The sequence below is a fragment of the Colius striatus genome, chromosome 2 (assembly GCF_028858725.1).
Source record: "Colius striatus isolate bColStr4 chromosome 2, bColStr4.1.hap1, whole genome shotgun sequence".
NCBI lineage: Eukaryota > Metazoa > Chordata > Aves > Coliiformes > Coliidae > Colius > Colius striatus.
Window position 1 is genome coordinate 86611877 of NC_084760.1, and position 13820 is coordinate 86625696.

Genomic DNA, 13820 nt, shown 5'->3' on the forward strand with positions numbered 1-13820 from the left:
CCCTCAGCCCAGCAGGTTAAAACCTCCTGGTCTTACGAGCCTAAGTAGGTTTTTTAACCAGACCTCTTAGGTTATACCTGAATGTCCCAAATCCAAAGCTGAGCTCCATGGCAGGGAATAGAGAGTGTCTCATGTCTACCAGAAATACTAAGGTTTTGGGGCTACCCTTCTGGGGTTGAAGCTAGGGCTGCAGCTGTGGTGAAGTGTGAAATGGAGGCATGGGGGTTTCCTGTTAGAGCCTTAGGAGCTGGGAGGAGAGAAACAGAAATCAAATTAAAGTTGACATTTTGAAAAGTTGATTGCTTCCTTTTTTAATCATAAAGCAATTTTTAAATTAAGTCATTTCCCAGAGGAAAAATAAATACATTAAGAAAAGGAGGAAATCTGATGTTGAATCTATGCATTTCAATGTAGTTGATTCTCTGATGGTGGTGGTACCAAATTTGCACAGACACAAAGCAAAAAAGAATGACAATCGTCATGATTCTCCTCTTCACAGAGTCACAGGATGGTGGGGGTTGGAAAGGACCTCTAGAGATCATCTAGTGCAACCCTCCTGCTAAAGCAGGTTCACCTAGATCAGATCTCACAAGAACATGTCCAGACAGGTTTTGAAAACCTCCAGAGAAAGAGATTACACAGCTTCCCTGGGCAGTCTGTGCCAGGGCTCTCTCACCCTTACAGTAAAATAATTTTTCCTTATGCTAAGTTTCCAGCTATAATCATAGAATCAAGTAATGATTTGGGATGTAATGGATGTTGAAGATCACAGAATCACGGAATGATAGGGGTTGGACGGGACCTTTAGAGATCATCTAGTCCAACCTCCCTGCAGAAGCAGGTTCACCCAGATCAGGTCACATAGGAACATGTCCAGGCAGGTCTTGAAGACCTCCAAGGAGGGAGACTCCACAGCCCCTCTGGACAGCCTGTTCCACTGCTCTGTCACCCTCACAGTGAAATAGATTTTTCTTATATTTAAGTGGAACTTTTTGTGTTCCAGCTTCGTCCCATTACCCCTTGTTCTGTTGCTAGCTACTATAGAAAAAAGGGATGTCCCAACCCCCTGACACCTACCGTTTAGATATTTGTAAATGTTGATAAGATCTCCCCTCAGTCCCCTCCAGACTAAACAGCCACAGTTCCCTCAGGCTTTCGTCATATGAAAGATGTTCCAGTCCCCTAATCATCTTGGTGGCCCTGTGCTGGACTCTCTCCAGAAATTCCCTTTCCCTCTTGAGCTGAGGAGCCCAGAACTGGACACAGGACTCCAGATGAGGCCTCACCAGGGCAGAGTAGAGAAGGAGCAGAACCTCCCTTGACCTGCTGGCCACAGTCTTCTTGATGCATCCCAGGATGCCATTGGCCTTCTTGGCCACAAGGGCACATTGCTGGCTCGTGTTTAGCTTATTATCAATTAGGACTCCCAGGTCTCTCTCTGCAGAGCTGCTCTTCAGCAGTTCGACCCCTAGCCTGAACTGGTGCATGAGGTTGTTCCTTCCCAGATGCAGGACTCTGCATTTGTCATTGTTTAACCAAGATCATTTAGTTCCAATTCTTCTGCCATAGGCAGGGACACCTTCCACTAGACCATGTTGTTTAAAGCCCCATCCACCCTGCCCTTGAATGTTTCCAGCGACGGGACATCCACAGTCTCTCTGGGCAACCTGTTCTGGTGCCTCATCACCACCCTCACAGGGAAGAGTAATGTTTTATATGACTTTATACATTATGTTTTCATTTAACTTGACTATTTTGGGAGGTCTGAGGCAGTGGAGGAAGGGACAGATCCCAATTACTTAAAAAATTACAATGAAACAAACACACCTGCCACTTCAGTGGATGTGGAGAGATTTTTTTTCTCTACTGTCTCTCATTGGCCCTGCTCCCCCTAGGAGGAGGTGTCTTCAGCAGGAGGGCCTGCAGGAACAGCATTGCATCAGTGTAGTGGTTTTGTCTGGGCCAGGTTTTGGCAGTGGGGAGGGGGCTACAGGGGTGGCTTCTTTAAACAAAGAGCTACTAGAAGCTTCCACTGTAGCTGATAGGGCCAGTGCCCATTGGCTCTGAAATGGACCTGCTCGTGACCAAGGCCTGGCCAATTAGAGATTGAGGTAACACCTCTGTGGATAACATACTTGGGAAGGGGAAGAAGTTGCTGCACAGATGCTAAACTGCAGCATCAGAAGGGAGTGAGAAAGTGAGATCAACATCTCGGCACATACCAATGGGAGGAGGTGCCCAGGCACTGGATGAAAAATTCCCCTGTACCTGTGGTGCAGCCCATGGTGAGGCAGCTGTGCCCCTGCAGTCCATGGAGGACCACAGGGGAACAGAGATCCACTCGCAGCCTGTGGTGGACCCCATGCCAGAGCGGGTGGATGCCTGAAGGAGGCTGTGACTTGATGGGAAGCCCACCCTTGAGCAAGTTCCTGGTAGGACCTGGGAGCCCGTGGGGAGAGAGGAGCCCATGCCAGAGCAGGTTTGCTGTCAGGACTTGTGATCCTGTGAGGGACTCAGGCTGGAGCAGTCTGTTCCCGAAGGACTGTTCTCCTGGTGGATGACCCACGTTGGGGCAGGGTGTGAGGAGCTGCCCCCATGGGAGGCCCCATGCTGGGGCAGTTTGTGAGGAACTGTGGCCCATGGGAAGGACCTACGTCGGAAAAGTTTGTGGAGGATTATCTCCTGTGGGAGGGACCCCACAGTGTAGCAGTGGGAAGTGTGAGGAGGTCTCCCTCTGAGAAGAAGCAGCAGCAAAGTCTTGTCTGTAATGAACGGACTGTAACCCCCATCCTCCATCCCCTGCGCTACTGGAGGGGAAGGAAGGAGAGCCCTGGGAAGAAGGAGGGATGGGGGTACGTGTTTTAAGATTTGGTTTTATTTCTTGTTTTCCCTGCTCTGTACTGATTATTCATCAGTAAATCAAACCATTTCTCCCCTCGTCTCATGAACCTCTCGTTACATTTCTCTCTCCCCTGTCCAGTTTAGGAGGAGGAGTGATGTAACAACTTGGTGGGTATCTGGCACCCAGCCAGGGCTAAACCACCTCAGTTGGTCACTTGGCATGCAAAAGCTATGGATATCCATTGACATGCTTTGGGATTTGGGGATTTTATGTCTCTTCTGTCTCAGCTCTTCTGTGTCAGTCAAGGAGAAGGGGAAGGAAGGGCAAGTGCTGAGGGATGCCCTGGGAGAGCATGTGTTGCTGTTGCCCTCGTGCGTGTGTTTGAGTGGTAGGCACTTGTGCACGCTGTGGAGGCGGCCCGTTGGAAGATTCTGCAATTCCTTGTCCCTTGTAGAATTTGTGAGGAGTACTTTGTTGCTTTAGTTATTTGTTTAACCATATGCTATTTTTTTTAATTACATATGTTCTCTGATAGTTGTCAGTAGCAGGTGCCTGTGAGCTGAGGCAGAGTGTTATTTAAAAATCAGACTCTTAATGGGGATAAGGAATTGTGTGAGTTCAGTGCTAGCAGAAAGTCAGGCTGCAGCCATTGGCTTCTGAAGGTCATGTTCTTTGCAGAGCAACAGCATGTGTGGTAGCAGTACTGGTCCACTGTTCAACTGCAAAGGTGTGACCTTTCTGAAGGAGTCAGTAGGTCTGATTTTGGGTTTGTCTGAATCAAGAAAAGAGCACCTTCCCTTCTGATGTGTGCACCAGCCATGCATTGTGTCCTTGCTTGGCAGCTTAGGTGGTGTGGGTTGGTGGGAGATGTGACATGAAACCTCTGGTTCAATTTCTTCCACTGTTTGACCCCACCATCCCTGTATGTTTGTCAAGCATACTGAGCTGTTCTGGTTGTATTACTGGTTGCCATTGCATTGCATACGTGTGTATTAGTTTTCCATTAGTTACTACTGTGGTAGTAATTTTTGATCCTGCATTTCTTTCCATCATGTGAAGAACAGCTGCTGAGAGGAAGATGTGGGGAGACTTGTAGTTGCTTTGGACTTGGAATGCTGCAACTGTGTCCGCTGAAAATCATTTTGAGATATTTTGTGTGACTCAGTATCCCAGTATCTCCCAGTACCACTGACACTGATTTCACATTATCTTCACATGCCCACAAATTACTCTTTGAATTGCCATTCCTTCTGTGTGTCAGTTGGGGAACTTAGAGCTGAGTGTAACAGATTTCTAGGAGATTCAGAGGTAGCTTGTATGTGAAAGTGTCATGGAGGACATAGTACCCCTAATGTTCTTTTTGTGTGAGGTTTGTTGGATTTTTTTTTTTTTTCATTTCTGCTAAAGAACTAGTAAAATATAGAACACATATGGAAATAGCAGACGTCGTTGTTGGGTTTTTGAATTTCGTTTTTGTTGTCCTTGTTTCTAAAATTAAGCACACAGTAGTTTGCAAGATCCTGCAAAGAATTCAGATGATATTGCACAGTCATGCGTTCAAGGAATCTTTTAAATCCAATCACCTAATAATATATAGAGAACAGATCCATATTTAAAAACTTCAGTACGTTGCAGTAAGGAGAGACAAACCAAATAGGAGAAATACAAAATACTGTTAAATATGTATGACTGTACTATTATGTTTAGGTTTTGCTGCTGATATTCTGTTGTGTTTCCTATCTTTTTGGTTGTTCTTCATGTTCTTCCTCACGTAAGAAAGTGGTATCAGCCATTCTGCTTGAGCTTTGCAAAATGCTGATAACAGAAAATCAAGTTGTATGAACAAAGTAGGTCCTTCTCTGTATAAGAAAAGTAACAGTGTCTTTTTCACGTGCGTGGGTTATGAATCCATTACACTTGCATCCATGCACTGGGGTAGTAAGATTTTCTTCTGACACTGTATGTTTCTGCAGCATGTTTCCAAGCTGGGTTGCAGGAGGAGTAGTGATCTCACAGCTTGACTACAAATGCGCTTGGTGGTGTTCACATGGCCAGAGCTGGCTACAGAATTTCTGTCAGTGGGACAGTATCCTGTTGAGCTATCTAGTATAGGACCCTGTAAGGTGGGCAAACTGTATTAACTTGTGCTAGCTTTTGCTATATATACCATAAAACAAACTTTCTTGAGTATTTTTACATCTCCAGAACCCAGACCTTAAACTACTACAGAAATTTGGACATAATTTTGGTGGCATATCCAATACCACTTCAGATCAAGTGCTACTGAAGTTAGAGGCTGAAGTCAAGTTTATGCTTTGTAACTGAAAAAGATGTACTGCACATGACATGACTGTATATGATATTATCTTAATTGTTTCTGATAGTAAATTTAATAAAGAGGTCTTGAGAGAGATATACATACACACGCAGTGCAGATCTGAAAAGCGATGAACACAGGCATATATGTGTTATATTGCAATTGTTTTCCCTTGGGAGTTTTGTTATTGTTGTTCTTTTCACAAACTGTGAACCTGTAATTTTTCATGTGCTGTTCTTTGGTCCTCTCTGCCAGAGAGGCTCAATCTATCATGTTAAAAAAATCAATAAAAAGTCTAGAGGTTTATTTATAAAGTAGACTATGGAGAGAGGGTGCAAAAATTCCATTAAAATGGTAGTTTAGTGCTAGCTACATCTCTTTGGGACTAAGCTCCAATATTTTAAACTATTAAAATTGTTACAAGAGTGCTTTTAAAGTACCACAAATCACAGTAAAGCTTTCTAGTTGAAACTTGCCTTTATATAGTTCACTAGAATTCAGCTTATATATGTTTTTTGGAGTGTCTGAAGCTGCCCTCAAACACCATTAAAGCATTCATTTCAGAGTTTTATTACAGTTAATAATCTTACAGGTTTATGCTCAAGTGAAAATACGTGGATGTAATAAGACAGAATTTATTTTCCTTCAGAAATGTGAGTGTATGTATGTCTTAGCAGATGCAACTCTGAGCAAATTAATTGTTTCTGAGAGGTCTATAGGCTTCTAATGTGATTCATCAGGATTGCCTGGCTTGGAACATGCTACTTATCTTAGAGGAACTTATAAATTCAAGTGGCTGTGGGTTATTCTATGACATGTCAGTTTTAACCAGTGGTGTAATGGTCATCTGCTCCATGTTTCCTGCCCAAAGAAATAAATGTGTCCCTCTGCTCATAAATGTGGTGCTGAAGAGTTTATGCGATAGTATCTGTATTAAACTTCTCAAATATCAGAAGCAGTGTGAGCTTTGCTTCTCCCATCTTTGTCTTGTCTTAATAGCCAAAGAAGATTGATCTTGAAACTGCTGAGCTTTAAATACAAATGGCATTGCATAGTTTTGTGTTGTATCGTCTTTTATCCTGGCATGATGAGAATTGTTTCTAGTGGAAATGTCCTCTATTTACTTAAAAAAATGCCCAGAAAAAAAGTGATGAGCTCTGCATTTGGGTCTAAAGCAGGCTTTTCCATCTCCAGGAGACAGCTCAGACTGTTGGAGAGCATGGCTTTTGGTGGGAGCTATAGGAGCATGGTACATAAATGAACATGACAGAAGGCAAACGACAAACTCCAATTTGCCAAACATTTATATATGTTGTAAATACATGCCCTGTCACCAAGTCATACCTCTGCATACAACTAACCCAATCCATCATTCACGCATTATTCATCCATCATTTTTTCCTTTTCTTCCCAATCCACAATCTAGTTCTAACTTACTACTTGCTGTCATTGCTTGTGTACATTTTCCTCTTTCCTGGCTGTATGAAGTTGGAGTAATGATCCCTGTGAGCTTAAAAAAAGCGCAAAACTATTAACATGGCCCTTTCACTGTTAATTAACATCTGAAGTTTCAGACAAAGGAATCTAGCCTGTGTAATTACTGTGTGGTAAAAAAAAAAATCTGTGGAAAGTTCATACTAGTACTTGGAAAGTGGAGATTCCAAAGGGAGGCCATTAAAGCTTGAAAAAAATTAATATTTTTTTAAGCAAAGACAACTAAAATATATGCTATAATGTGCTTCTCAGTGTGAAAAGGAAAGACATTAGTTATGTTACACAGTTCTGAGCAGATATTGTCATTAGATTCTCTGCTTTTGAAAAAACCAAGCAAGTAATGAGGATAATAAAGAGCATCTTTCAGGAAGGTGGAGTTCTTTGTGAAGCCCTTGCAGTCTGAAGTGGCCAACCCACCAGATACTGAGGTTGCAGGTAGGTTAATTGGGTTTGTTCAAATTGGGATTGCTGACAGCTGAGGTTGGCTTCCCAGCTCAGCTTTTCTGTCTGGGGCCCCTACTTGCCTGGGACCCCTCATCTTCACAGGGTTGCTCTAGCTGGGGAGGGAGCTCCCTTACCTCATCACAGAATCTTAAGGATTGGAAGGGACACTGAAAGATCATCTAGTCCAACCCCCATGCCAGAGCAGTACCTCCTAGAGTAGGTCACAGATGAACTCATCCAGGTGGGTTTTGAATGTCTCCAGTGAAGGAGACTCCACAACCCATCTGGACAGCCTGTTCAAGTGCTCCCTCACCCTTACAGTGAAGAAGCTTTTCCTTATTTTTCTTTGGAACCTCTTATGCTCCAGCTTGTACCCATTGCCTGTTTTCCTACCATTGGACATCACTGAGAACAGCCTGGCTCCATCCTCCTGACACCCACTCTGTACGTATTTGTCAACGTTAATGAGGTCACCCCTCAGTCTCCTCCTCTCCAAGATAAAGAGCCCCAGCTCCCTCAGCCTTTCATCATAAGAAAGATGCTCCACTCCATCATCTTTGTTGCCTTGCGCTGAACTCTCTTCAGCAGCTCCCTATCCTTATTGAAGTGAGGGGCCCAGAACTGGATGCAATATTCCAGATGAGGTCTGACGAGGGCAGAGTAGAGGGAGAGGAGAACATCTCTCAACCTGCTAACCACAGCCCCCTTCTAATACACCCCAGGATGTCATCGGCCTTCCTGGCCACGAGGGCACATTGCTGGCTCATGCTCATCCTGCTGCCCACCAGGACCCTCAGGTCCCTTTCCCCTACACTACTCTCTAAGAGTTCATCCCCCAATCTGTACTGACACATGGCATTATTCTTTCCCAGATGCAAGACTCTACACTGGCCCTTGTTGAATTTCGTTAGATTTCTCCCTGCCCAACTCTCCATCCTGTCCAGGTCTCGGTGAATGGCAGCACAGCCTTCTGGTGTGTCAGCCGCTGCCCCCATTTAGTATGGTCAGTAAACCTGCTGACAGTGCCCTCTGTTCTCTCATCAAGGTCATTAATGAATAGATTGAGCAGTAGCAGTCCCAGCACCGACCCCTGAAGGACTCCACTACATACAGGCCTCCAACTAGACCCTGTCCCATTGATCACAACTCTCTGCCTTCTTTCCTTCAACCAGTTAACAATACACCTCACTACCTGATCATCCAGCCCACACTTTCTCAGCTTTGCTGCCAGGATGCTGTGGGAGACGGTGTCAAATACTTTACTGAAATCCAGATAAACCACATCCACTGCACTACCACCACCTGTCCACCTGGTTACGTCTTCATAAAAGGTTATCAGGTTGGTCAAACATGACTTCCCTTTGGTAAAGCTGTGTTGACTGCTCCTAATGACCCTCTTGTCCTTTAAATGCCCGGAGACAACATCCAGGATAAGTTGTTTCATCACCTTTCCAGGGATGGAGGCTGACTGATCTGTAGGTACCCAGGTCCTCCTTCTTGCCCTTTTTGAAGACTGGAGTGACATTTGCTTTCCTCCAGTCCTCAGGCACCTCTCCCATTCTCCATGACTTAATGAAGATGTTGGAGAGTGGTTTAGCAATGACTTCTGCCAGCTCCCTCAGCACCTGCAGACGCATCCCATCAGGGCCCATGGATTTATGTATATCCAGATTCCTCAACTGGTCCTTAACCCAGTCCTCATCAACCAAACAATTCTCCTCCTTTAACCTGATGTCTTCTGGAGTCTGAGGCTCCTTAGGACAGTCTCCAGCGGTAAAGACAGAGGCAAAGAAAGCATTCAGTAACTGTGCCTTCTCTGTATCTTCTGTCACCAGGGCCCCTGCCTCATTCAACAGTGGGCCTACATTGCCTCTAGTGTTAGTTTTGTCTGCAGTGTACTTGAAGAAGCTCTTTTTGTTGTCTTTGATCTCCCTTGCAAGGCACAACTCCGAGTCTTTAGCTTTCCTAGTTGCCTCCCTATATTCTCTGATCTATATGATCTATAGACTCTCTTCTTCCACTTGAGTTTGCCCAACAGTTCCCTATTTAACCAAGTGGGTCTCCTGGCTCCCTTTCTTGATTTCCTCTCTACTGGGATGCTCTGATCCTGAGCTTGGACACATCAAGCTGGACATTTTCTCGTGGCGCTGGACAATACTGCTGTACCCAGGCCCATGCAAAATACCACAAGATAGGAAGAGGAAGTTGATGGAAGGTATGGGAAGAGGCAAATGAAGTAATGTAGGCCAAATCATTAGGTTGAGGCCTTTGGAGGGAGTTTGTTAGGTTAGGGTGCTGCAGCAGTGTGAAGGTTGCCTGAGATAATATAGGAAGGTTGATGCCCTTGAGGAGAAATGAGAGTCTTCTTTTCTAGCCATCCCAGAGCTCTCAGAGCTGTTACAGAAGTGACTGCCGGACTATGTCTCCATTGGCAGAGCAGCCATCCACAAAGCTTTTAATGTCCTGTGGTTCAGATGACTGCTTTACATTTCTCCCCCTCCTCTTGGCAGTGGATATGATCTGGGACTATCAAAATGCCTTTGCACAATTTTCCCTCAGTTTCCCAGAAGGTCCTTCTATTCCTTCGTCATCTCCTGTAAGTGATGTGGAAGTATGGGGAAAAGTGAGATTTTACGAAACACTTCCACTAGGTTAGGACTGCTGGGCTCTTTGTGTGGTATGGTGTGCCACTGCTCCCAGGGTATGCTACAAGCATCTATACATCTGGTTCTTAGTAAGAGATGCTCCTTTGCTCAGCTCTTCATCTTTCAGCAGGCATGGCTAGATCCTGGGTTGCTATCACTCCTCCTTTTCCTTCCATGGCTGCACTAGTAGTGTCTCTGCTCTTGCTGGTGGAACACGTGGTGGAGGATGTGGGGCCTATTGGCTGCAAGAGAGCCTCCTCAGCCTCTGAGGCTCAAGACCCCATCATCTGTAAGATATAGTCACGTTGGCAAGCTGGATGGGTCTGGCAGGGTACTAAGACAAGCAAAGTGGCCTCTGAAGGAAAGCTTGATGCCTATCTCCTTTTCTATAATGTTGACCTTTTGCTGGTAGCAGTAATTTTGTTGTTCAGCATGGATCAATTTTGGTGCTTTCCTTGAGGACAGGAGACTTGCAAGGTGTGCTTCAGCTGTCGCTGTAAACTGCCAGCATGTACTTTGTGTAGTGGATAAAATCTTTGGATTAGAGCTGAACAGCTCTGATATAGCTCTGGGTTATCCCACAAATAAAGCTGCTCATGTTTGTCAAAGTAGTAGTTGCTGATTATTTCAGCTTCTAAAATTTCTTTGGGAAGAAATCCCAAAGAAGTTGTCTTTTTCTGGCTGCCTGTAAGGTGAGTCTGTTTGGATGCTTATATTTTACTGTATAGTCTTTTGTGCTGGGGTTGCAGCATGGACTATGTCCTCAAGAAATCACCTCTTCCACCTGTTAAGTTCTTCCTATTGCAGTGATTTGGGGCATGATGTTTCCCTTTATGGGTGGGAGGGAGCCTTTTTTGTCTTTGCCATAGGGAGGAAGTGTTGCGTATTAGGCTATTTTTTGTGGGTATGGATGTTTGATGATCTTCCTGAGCTACATGGGTACTATGTAGCTGCTGCTGATTGCAAAGGACTATTCTTCTTGAGGTCAATCCATTCCAGGTTTGTGGGGTTTTTTTTGGTTTTTGGTTTTGGTTTTTTTTGGTAACATCAGCCCTCACCTACACTTCAAGAAATCACTATTTAACCAGGCTGATGAAACCATGTGTTTTTTGGCTTAAGCAGTTGTCTCACCAGATCTGTCTTGCCTTTTCCCTGAGTTGTGCATGAATGCCAGCATTGGTCTTCTCTTGCCTGGGGTCGAGCCGGCAGTGAGGAAGGATTCTTTTTGCCTCTTCTCATTTCTTTTTTTTTTTTTTTTTGGCAGAGGAAGTGGTAGATATCAATCTTCCTCTCTCACGCATCCTTCCACATGCATCTTGCTCGTGGCCACCCAAACTGTCCCCTAGAGATGCTATTCTGCCATGACTAATTTCCTGGCTTTTATTTTGCAAATGCAGTCATCAAGGCTGCGGATCCGCTGGGGCAAGTTCCAGCCTCTTTTGTGTATGAAAACCTAGAAAGCATACTTCTAGCAAGGAGTGTTGGAAATGAGTTGAGTTTTGGGTTTTGTTTTTTTTGTGTGCATGTTTGTTTTGTGATTTAAAGAAAGGAAGAGCAGCAGAGAATGTTGAGAATTTTGAGAGTTTAATTGGTGCACCTTGAGTTCAAAATCAAGACTAAATACACTAGAAGCAGTAAAAGCAAACTGCTAAGTATGAGGACTAACCAAGGTTGTAATGGTTAAAGTTTTTTACTGTTAATGCTTTAAAAGCTCTAAGTCTGATTGGCAAGATGATCCACCTGTGTAATAAACATATCCACGTCTTTCCTCTGCTGTTTGTACAAATATTTTTATTGGTAATACTTTGTGGACAGCACTACTTAAGTGACTGTGTGTGTTAGACGTAACTCTGATTAAACTTCCGTGAAGAAATATTTTAACTAATAGATGTGAAGCATGTGAGCTTAGCTGATTATGCACTGTTTTCCTAGCTATAAAAATGTGTCAGTTAATGAAAATGGCAACTTTTTCCAAAAAGTAAATACTGCTTCAGTGAGAAGATTTTGTGTGTTCTTGTATTTGTATGTTTTTTTCTTTCATATATATATATATATGTGTTCGATAAAGGATGCTAACTGAATAAAAATCTCTGCATGAAATATTGGTGATTTGGTAATGTAGGGTCAGATATTTGTATCCCTTACATTTATTATATGCCACTTGTTTGAAAGCAAATTCTAATATGCATTTTGTGTATATATACAACTGCAGATGTAAAATACCAAGCACAGAATAGAACAACAAAACTAAGCTTTAGCTATAAAAGATGCAATGAATAAACTGAGATATCTGGGGAAGTAGCTTAGACAGGAATTAAGACAGATCCCTCCTTTATCTGAGAAATTAAAAAGCCAGAAATCTGCTATAATTACATTTATAAGGTTACTACAGTCTCAAGAACTGAAAAACATTTTTTACCAGATTTTGCATTTACTGTGGAGCTATAAATAAATGCAGAATAATTTTACTGAGCTTCATGGAGTTTCTGTAGATCGGCATCAGCCCAATGCCTTGCAGTCTGGCCTCACTTCCTCCTCAGCTGGAAAAGCCAGCCCAGTTCTTAAAAGCTGTGAGGAAACTGAATGGTCATTAATCTAAAATAACTGGGTTCTTGGTTGGTTTGTTTTGTTATTTTTTTAATAAAAAAAAATATTCAGAGATATTATTTCCTAGCAATGGTAGGAAAAATGGTGAACTAAGGAGTTTCCTGCTACAGGTCCCAGTGTTTGACTTCAAAAAAAGCGAAACACAAACACCCCCTCCACAGCCTCTCTGGAGCTTAAGCCCTGCAGACAGACTGCTCTCCTCTGGCCACACCAGCCTGAGCACCCCTGAGGGAAGTCTGGAGCTCAGTAGTTTAGCGGTTGGTAAATGAAGTAAAGGGGAAAGTAAAGTTACCATTGTTTCAGTCTGTGAACCAAGAGAGAAGCAACAAGGTTAGCTGTATGTTAGTCTAAAAACATTCTTGAATGGTACAAATTCATCTTTTTTTTTTTTTTTTTGCAGGGAGCTGCTTTTAGCTTGCCTGGCTTTTTAGGAATTGGTTGATATCATTATTCTCAGGAAAAAATGAGTCAGCTAAAATAACGTTTTTGTTAAAGCCTTGCCCCAGTGTAAAGTATTTCAAGTTTAAAAAAAAAGCCGTAACAAAACCCACTTTTTTTTTCTTCCTTCTTTAAAATTGTCTCAAAGATCTGACAGCAAGCTGTGAAATGGTTGTGACTGCTTGCTATCTTGACTTAAGCCTGTATCAAGACTCCACTCCAGGGAGTACAATCATGTGATAAGCAGACTAGTCAAACAAGTCTTAATTGCCACATGCTCGATTTAGTTGCTTTCTGGTGCTGCTACAGCCTTCTAGTGGGGTTTTGCAGAATTGGGATCACAAATTTGTTTCTCAATACACTGCTGGGGACCTTTTGCTGAGCAGGGTAAAGAACAAAATAGCATGTGTGCTAATAGAGACATAGCAAATAAGAGGGCAGTTCACCTTTTTAACTCCTGGGAGTGCAGGTTTTATCGAATTGCTATTAAAAGAAGTTTGGTGACATATAAAATAGACTTGTCTCAACTGAGGTGCCAGTCCTGTGTTTCTTGGGTTAAGAAAAGTAAAGCGAGACAGCAGGAAGTGAGGATGTAAACTGTGCTTACTTCTCAGAAGCAGCAGGAAAATAATGACATCACTGTTTTTTCAGCCTTTGAGCAGTCTTAAATTTATGTAGCTGTTTCCATCATATCTATTAAATGAAGAAAAATGTAAATGTTACATGGAGATTGATGTGGTCATATTCTTATACAGACATGGTAACTGCTTTGAAATGGTGTTTATTTTATTACAGGCCTGATTAGTTGAGAGGGAATTGGAAATCACTAATTTTAATAATAACAAGTACTGGCAGTATCTGCCCCCTTATGTGTTTAAATATCTTTTCCTTTCTGTTATTTCTTCTCATTTGAAGTCTCTGCATCTTATCCACTGAAGTAATAGTATATGAGACAGTTGTAGTTCAGCATTTTGTGCAGTAATCCAGTCCAGCAAAAAAAAGAGGGCTGTCTAACTTTTAATAAAATTAAAAA

The 13820-nt window shown here is 43.0% G+C and overlaps 1 protein-coding gene across 6 annotated transcripts in view; it reads left to right on the forward strand.

The window, feature by feature from the left end:
* The window catches only part of TRERF1 (transcriptional regulating factor 1), a 107116-nt gene that overhangs the window by 12009 nt on the left and 81287 nt on the right, over positions 1 to 13820 (forward strand). The gene's annotated exons all lie outside the window — the stretch shown is intronic.